The 7,580-nt window shown below is 40.2% G+C and overlaps 7 non-coding genes across 7 annotated transcripts; all 7 read left to right on the top strand.

The window, feature by feature from the left end:
* The first annotated feature begins 1,153 nt into the window (after positions 1-1,153).
* trnav-cac (transfer RNA valine (anticodon CAC)) lies at positions 1,154-1,226 on the top strand. Its single transcript has one exon. It is a non-coding gene; the product is annotated as a tRNA-Val (tRNA).
* Positions 1,227-2,649: 1,423 nt separating this feature from the next.
* On the top strand, positions 2,650-2,723 carry trnav-cac (transfer RNA valine (anticodon CAC)). The gene has a single exon. It is a non-coding gene; the product is annotated as a tRNA-Val (tRNA).
* A 1,247-nt stretch (positions 2,724-3,970) lies between these two features.
* On the top strand, positions 3,971-4,043 carry trnav-aac (transfer RNA valine (anticodon AAC)). Its single transcript has one exon. It is a non-coding gene; the product is annotated as a tRNA-Val (tRNA).
* A 1,359-nt stretch (positions 4,044-5,402) lies between these two features.
* trnav-aac (transfer RNA valine (anticodon AAC)) lies at positions 5,403-5,475 on the top strand. The gene has a single exon. It is a non-coding gene; the product is annotated as a tRNA-Val (tRNA).
* A 129-nt stretch (positions 5,476-5,604) lies between these two features.
* Positions 5,605-5,677, top strand: trnav-cac (transfer RNA valine (anticodon CAC)). Its single transcript has one exon. It is a non-coding gene; the product is annotated as a tRNA-Val (tRNA).
* A 1,234-nt stretch (positions 5,678-6,911) lies between these two features.
* trnav-aac (transfer RNA valine (anticodon AAC)) lies at positions 6,912-6,984 on the top strand. Its single transcript has one exon. It is a non-coding gene; the product is annotated as a tRNA-Val (tRNA).
* A 129-nt stretch (positions 6,985-7,113) lies between these two features.
* On the top strand, positions 7,114-7,186 carry trnav-cac (transfer RNA valine (anticodon CAC)). The gene has a single exon. It is a non-coding gene; the product is annotated as a tRNA-Val (tRNA).
* The last annotated feature ends 394 nt before the right edge of the window (positions 7,187-7,580 follow it).

The following is a 7,580-nucleotide window of genomic DNA, read 5'->3' on the forward strand; positions in this document are numbered from 1 at the left end:
TTACGTCTCGCCTAACACGCGAAAGATCCCTGGTTCGAGACCGGGCGGAAACACATTTTAACAAATTGGTCCTTTGCACTTCTCAGTATTTGCTATTCAGACTTTAGTTTCAGTAGTGTAGTGGTTATCACGTTCGCCTCACACGCGAAAGGTCCCCTTTTCGAAACTGGGCGGAAACATTTTGTAATATTCAATATTTCCCAATGCCCAGAGGCTAGCATTTGGTTTGAAACAGTTGAGGTTTGTCTAAACCTTGCTGTCTACCTCTCCGACCTGTGGATCAATGTTGCCGTTTTTTTGGGGACCTCCACCATGCGATCTGTATGAATGTGACCAGACTGACAGCTTCTCTGAGCCAGGCAAATTCATTTATCAGGGTCATTGTAATGGATATATCCAAAGAAATGGCAATATAATCCAAGGTAAAACAAACAAAAATGTAGATCGTTTTCTGTCATTTCAGCTGCTTGATGTGATTGTGTGATAGATTTAGTTGGCTGGCTAGCAAAGGAAAAGAAGCTAGCCTGCATAGGTACAGTGCATTCGGAAAGTTTTCAGACCCCTTACTTTTTTCCACATTTTGTTACGTTACAGCCTTATACTAAAATGGATGAAATAAAATAAAATCTATCTACACACAATACCACATAATGACAAAGCGATAACATATAGTTTTTATTAATGAAAAAAATATTTAAAAAATACCTTATTTACATACATTTTCAGACCCTTTGCTATGAGGCTGGAAATTGAGCTCAGGTCCATCCTGTTTCCATTGATCATCCTTGAGATGTTTCTTCAACTTGATTGGAGTCCACCTGTGGTAAATTCAAATGATTGGTCATTTCTGCAGCATTGAAGGTACCCAAGAACACAGTGGCTTCCATCACTCTTAAATGGAAGAAGTTTTTAACCACCAAGCCTCTTCCAAGAGCCGCTGCACACAATAATTCCCGGCTTCTCAAGCCTTATTGTTTAATTAATTGACTAAGTCATTTCTGATTTCATTAGGTTCTGAGAGCGATAAATGTCCCACCCAGCCAAAGTCAGCCACACCTTTAGTATTACACTCATTGGGTTTCCGTAGTGTAGTGGTTATCACGTTCGCCTCACACGCGAAAGTCAGTCACACCCTTAGTTTTCTAATCATTCTGTTTCCGTAGTGTAGTGGTTATCACGTTCGCCTCACACGCGAAAGGTCCCCGGTTCGAAACCGGGCGGAAACATTTTGTAATATTCAATATTTCCCAATGCCCAGAGGCTAGCATTTGGTTTGAAACAGTTGAGGTTTGTCTAAACCTTGCTGTCTACCTCTCCGACCTGTGGATCAATGTTGCCGTTTTTTTGGGGACCTCCACCATGCGATCTGTATGAATGTGACCAGACTGACAGCTTCTCTGAGCCAGGCAAATTCATTTATCAGGGTCATTGTAATGGATATATCCAAAGAAATGGCAATATAATCCAAGGTAAAACAAACAAAAATGTAGATGGTTTTCTGTCATTTCAGCTGCTTGATGTGATTGTGTGATAGATTTAGTTGGCTGGCTAGCAAAGGAAAAGAAGCTAGCCTGCATAGGTACAGTGCATTCGGAAAGTTTTCAGACCCCTTACTTTTTTCCACATTTTGTTACGTTACAGCCTTATACTAAAATGGATGAAATAAAATAAAATCTATCTACACACAATACCACATAATGACAAAGCGATAACATATAGTTTTTATTAATGAAAAAAATATTTAAAAAATACCTTATTTACATACATTTTCAGACCCTTTGATATGAGGCTGGAAATTGAGCTCAGGTCCATCCTGTTTCCATTGATCATCCTTGAGATGTTTCTTCAACTTGATTGGAGTCCACCTATGGTAAATTCAAATGATTGGTCATTTCTGCAGCATTGAAGGTACCCAAGAACACAGTGGCTTCCATCACTCTTAAATAGAAGAAGTTTGGAACCACCAAGCCTCTTCCAAGTTCCGGCTGCACACGATAATTCCCGGCTTCTCATGTCTACCTCACATAATATCCCAAATTGAGTACCACAGAAAGAGCCATAATACCCATTAAATATTTTAAAAATACCTTATTTACGTACGTTTTCAGACCCTTTGCTATGAGGCTGGAAATTGAGCTCAGGTCCATCCTGTTTCCATTGATCATCCTTGAGATGTTTCTTCAACTTGATTGGAGTCCACCTGTGGTAAATTCAAATGATTGGTCATTTCTGCAGCATTGAAGGTACCCAAGAACACAGTGGCTTCCATCACTCTTAAATGGAAGAAGTTTTGAACCACCAAGCCTCTTCCAAGAGCCGCTGCACACAATAATTCCCGGCTTCTCAAGCCTTATTGTTTAATTAATTGACTAAGTAATTTCTGATTTCATTAGATTCTGAGAGCAATAAATGTCCCACCCAGCCAAAGTCAGCCACACCCTTAGTATTACACTCATTGGGTTTCCGTAGTGTAGTTGTTATCACGTTCGCCTAACACGCGAAAGGAGACCGGGCGGAAACACATTTTAACAAATTGGTCCTTCGCACTTCTCAGTATTTGCTATTCAGACTTTAGTTTCAGAGTGTATTGGTTATCACGTTCGCCTCACACGCGAAAGTCAGTCACACCCTTAGTTTTCCAATCATTCGGTTCCCGTAGTGTAGTGGTTATCACGTTCGCTTCACACGCGAAAGGTCCCCGGTTCGAAACCGGGCGGAAAACTTTTGTAATATTCAATATTTCCCAATGCCCAGAGGCTAGCATTTGGTTTGAAACAGTTGAGGTTTGTCGAAACAGTTGAGGTTTGTCTAAACCTTGCTGTCTACCTCTCCGACCTGTGGATCAATGTTGCCGTTTTTTTGGGGACCTCCACCATGCGATCTGTATGAATGTGACCAGACTGACAGCTTCTCTGAGCCAGGCAAATTCATTTATCAGGGTCATTGTAATGGATATATCCAAAGAAATGGCAATATAATCCATGGTAAAACAAACAAAAATGTAGATTGTTTTCTGTCATTTCAGCTGCTTGATGTGATTGTGTGATAGATTTAGTTGGCTGGCTAGCAAAGGAAAAGAAGCTAGCCTGCATAGGTACAGTGCATTCGGAAAGTTTTCAGACCCCTTACTTTTTTCCACATTTTGTTACGTTACAGCCTTATACTAAAATGGATGAAATAAAATAAAATCTATCTACACACAATACCACACAATGACAAAGCGATAACATATAGCTTTTATTAATGAAAAAAATATTTTAAAAATGAATTATTTACATACATTTTCAGACCCTTTGATATGAGGCTGGAAATTGAGCTCAGGTCCATCCTGTTTCCATTGATCATCCTTGAGATGTTTCTTCAACTTGATTGGAGTCCACCTGTGGTAAATTCAAATGATTGGTCATTTCTGCAGCATTGAAGGTACCCAAGAACACAGTGGCTTCCATCACTCTTAAATAGAAGAAGTTTGGAACCACCAAGCCTCTTCCAAGTTCCGGCTGCACACGATAATTCCCGGCTTCTCATGTCTACCTCACATAATATCCCAAATTGAGTACCACAGAAAGAGCCATAATACCCATTAAATATTTTAAAAATACCTTATTTACGTACGTTTTCAGACCCTTTGCTAAGGCTGGAGATTGGACTCAGTGATCCTCTTTCCATTAGATCATCCTTGAGATGTTTCTTCAACTTGATTGGAGTCCACCTGTGGTAAATTCAAATGATTGGTCATTTCTGCAGCATTGAAGGTACCCAAGAACACAGTGGCTTCCATCACTCTTCTAAATAGAAGATTTGGAACCACAAGCCTCTTCCAAGAGCCGCTGCACACAATAATTCCCGGCTTCTCAAGCCTTATTGTTTAATTAATTGACTAAGTAATTTCTGATTTCATTAGGTTCTGAGAGCGATAAATGTCCCACCCAGCCAAAGTCAGCCACACCCTTAATATTCCACTCATTGGGTTTCCGTAGTGTAGTGGTTATTAAGTTCGCCTAACACGCGAAAGATCCCTGGTTCGAGACCGGGCGGAAACACATTTTAACAAATTGGTCCTTTGCACTTCTCAGTATTTGCTATTCAGACTTTAGTTTCAGTAGTGTAGTGGTTATCACGTTCGCCTCACACGCGAAAGGTCCCCTTTTCGAAACTGGGCGGAAACATTTTGTAATATTCAATATTTCCCAATGCCCAGAGGCTAGCATTTGGTTTGAAACAGTTGAGGTTTGTCTAAACCTTGCTGTCTACCTCTCCGACCTGTGGATCAATGTTGCCGTTTTTTTGGGGACCTCCACCATGCGATCTGTATGAATGTGACCAGACTGACAGCTTCTCTGAGCCAGGCAAATTCATTTATCAGGGTCATTGTAATGGATATATCCAAAGAAATGGCAATATAATCCAAGGTAAAACAAACAAAAATGTAGATCGTTTTCTGTCATTTCAGCTGCTTGATGTGATTGTGTGATAGATTTAGTTGGCTGGCTAGCAAAGGAAAAGAAGCTAGCCTGCATAGGTACAGTGCATTCGGAAAGTTTTCAGACCCCTTACGTTTTTCCACATTTTGTTACGTTACAGCCTTATACTAAAATGGATGAAATAAAATAAAATCTATCTACACACAATACCACATAATGACAAAGCGATAACATATAGTTTTTATTAATGAAAAAAATATTTAAAAAATACCTTATTTACATACATTTTCAGACCCTTTGCTATGAGGCTGGAAATTGAGCTCAGGTCCATCCTGTTTCCATTGATCATCCTTGAGATGTTTCTTCAACTTGATTGGAGTCCACCTGTGGTAAATTCAAATGATTGGTCATTTCTGCAGCATTGAAGGTACCCAAGAACACAGTGGCTTCCATCACTCTTAAATAGAAGAAGTTTGGAACCACCAAGCCTCTTCCAAGTTCCGGCTGCACACGATAATTCCAGGCTTCTCATGTCTACCTCACATAATATCCCAAATTGAGTACCACAGAAAGAGCCATAATACCCATTAAATATTTTAAAAATACCTTATTTACGTACGTTTTCAGACCCTTTGCTATGAGGCTGGAAATTGAGCTCAGGTCCATTCTGTTTCCATTGATCATCCTTGAGATGTTTCTTCAACTTGATTGGAGTCCACCTGTGGTAAATTCAAATGATTGGTCATTTCTGCAGCATTGAAGGTACCCAAGAACACAGTGGCTTCCATCACTCTTAAATGGAAGAAGTTTTGAACCACCAAGCCTCTTCGAAGAGCCGCTGCACACAATAATTCCCGGCTTCTCAAGCCTTATTGTTTAATTAATTGACTAAGTAATTTCTGATTTCATTAGGTTCTGAGAGCGATAAATGTCCCACCCAGCCAAAGTCAGCCACACCCTTAATATTCCACTCATTGGGTTTCCGTAGTGTAGTGGTTATTACGTTCGCCTAACACGCGAAAGATCCCTGGTTCGAGACCGGGCGGAAACACATTTTAACAAATTGGTCCTTTGCACTTCTCAGTATTTGCTATTCAGACTTTAGTTTCAGTAGTGTATTGGTTATCACGTTCGCCTCACACGCGAAAGTCCGTCACACCCTTTATTTTTCAATCATTCGGTTTCTGTAGTGTAGTGGTTATCTCGTTCGCCTCACACGCGAAAGGTCCCCGGTTCGAAACTGGCCGGAAACATTTTGTAATATTCAATATTTCCCAATGCCCAGAGGCTAGCATTTGGTTTGAAACAGTTGAGGTTTGTCTAATCCTTGCTGTCTACCTCTCCGACCTGTGGATCAATGTTGCCGTTTTTTTGGGGACCTCCACCATGCGATCTGTATGAATGTGACCAGACTGACAGCTTCTCTGAGCCAGGCAAATTCATTTATCAGTGTCATTGTAATGGATATATCCAAAGAAATGGCAATATAATCCAAGGTAAAACAAACAAAAATGTAGATCGTTTTCTGTCATTTCAGCTGCTTGATGTGATTGTGTGATAGATTTAGTTGGCTGGCTAGCAAAGGAAAAGAAGCTAGCCTGCATAGGTACAGTGCATTCGGAAAGTTTTCAGACCCCTTACTTTTTTCCACATTTTGTTACGTTACAGCCTTATACTAAAATGGATGAAATAAAATAAAATCTATCTACACACAATACCACATAATGACAAAGCGATAACATATAGTTTTTATTAATGAAAAAAATATTTTAAAAATACCTTATTTACATACATTTTCAGACCCTTTGCTATGAGGCTGGAAATTGAGCTCAGGTCCATCCTGTTTCCATTGATCATCCTTGAGATGTTTCTTCAACTTGATTGGAGTCCACCTTTGGTAAATTCAAATGATTGGTCATTTCTGCAGCATTGAATGTACCCAAGAACACAGTGGCTTCCATCACTCTTAAATAGAAGAAGTTTGGAACCACCAAGCCTCTTCCAAGTTCCCGGCTGCACACGATAATTCCCGGCTTCTCATGTCTACCTCACATAATATCCCAAATTGAGTACCACAGAAAGAGCCATAATACCCATTAAATATTTTAAAAATACCTTATTTACGTACGTTTTCAGACCCTTTGCTATCAGGCTGGAAATTGAGCTCAGGTCCATCCTGTTTCCATTGATCATCCTTGAGATGTTTCTTCAACTTGATTGGAGTTCACCTGTGGTAAATTCAAATGATTGGTCATTTCTGCAGCATTGAAGGTACCCAAGAACACAGTGGCTTCCATCACTCTTAAATGGAAGAAGTTTTGAACCACCAAGCCTCTTCCAAGAGCCGCTGCACACAATAATTCCAGGCTTCTCAAGCCTTATTGTTTAATTAATTGACTAAGTAATTTCTGATTTCATTAGATTCTGAGAGCGATAAATGTCCCACCCAGCCAAAGTCAGCCACACCCTCAGTATTCTTCTCATTGGGTTTCCGTAGTGTAGTGGTTATCACGTTCGCCTAACAAGCGAAAGGTCCCCGGTTCGAGACCGGGCGGAAACACATTTTAACAAATTGGTCCTTCGCACTTCTCAGTATTTGCTATTCAGACTTTAGTTTCAGTAGTGTATTGGTTATCACGTTCGCCTCACACGCGAAAGTCAGTCACACCCTTAGTTTTCCAATCATTCGGTTTCAGTAGTGTAGTGGTTATCACATTTGCCTCACACGTGAAAGGTCCCTGGTTCGAAACCGGGCGGAAACATTTTGTAATATTCAATATTTCCCAATGCCCAGAGGATAGCATTTGGTTTGAAACAGTTGAGGTTTGTCTAAACCTTGCTGTCTACCTCTCCGACCTGTGGATAAATGTTGCCGTTTTTTTGGGGACCTCCACCATGCGATCTGTATGAATGTGACCAGACTGACAGCTTCTCTGAGCCAGGCAAATTCATTTATCAGGGTCATTGTAATGGATATATCCAAAGAAATGGCAATATAATCCAAGGTAAAACAAACAAAAATGTAGATCGTTTTCTGTCATTTCAAGCTGCTTGATGTGATTGTGTGATAGATTTAGTTGGCTGGCTAGCAAAGGAAAAGAAGCTAGCCTGCATAGGTACAGTGCATTCGGAAAGTTTTCAGACCCCTTACTTTTT

This window comes from Oncorhynchus clarkii, unplaced genomic scaffold (genome assembly GCF_045791955.1).
Source record: "Oncorhynchus clarkii lewisi isolate Uvic-CL-2024 unplaced genomic scaffold, UVic_Ocla_1.0 unplaced_contig_10116_pilon_pilon, whole genome shotgun sequence".
NCBI lineage: Eukaryota > Metazoa > Chordata > Actinopteri > Salmoniformes > Salmonidae > Oncorhynchus > Oncorhynchus clarkii.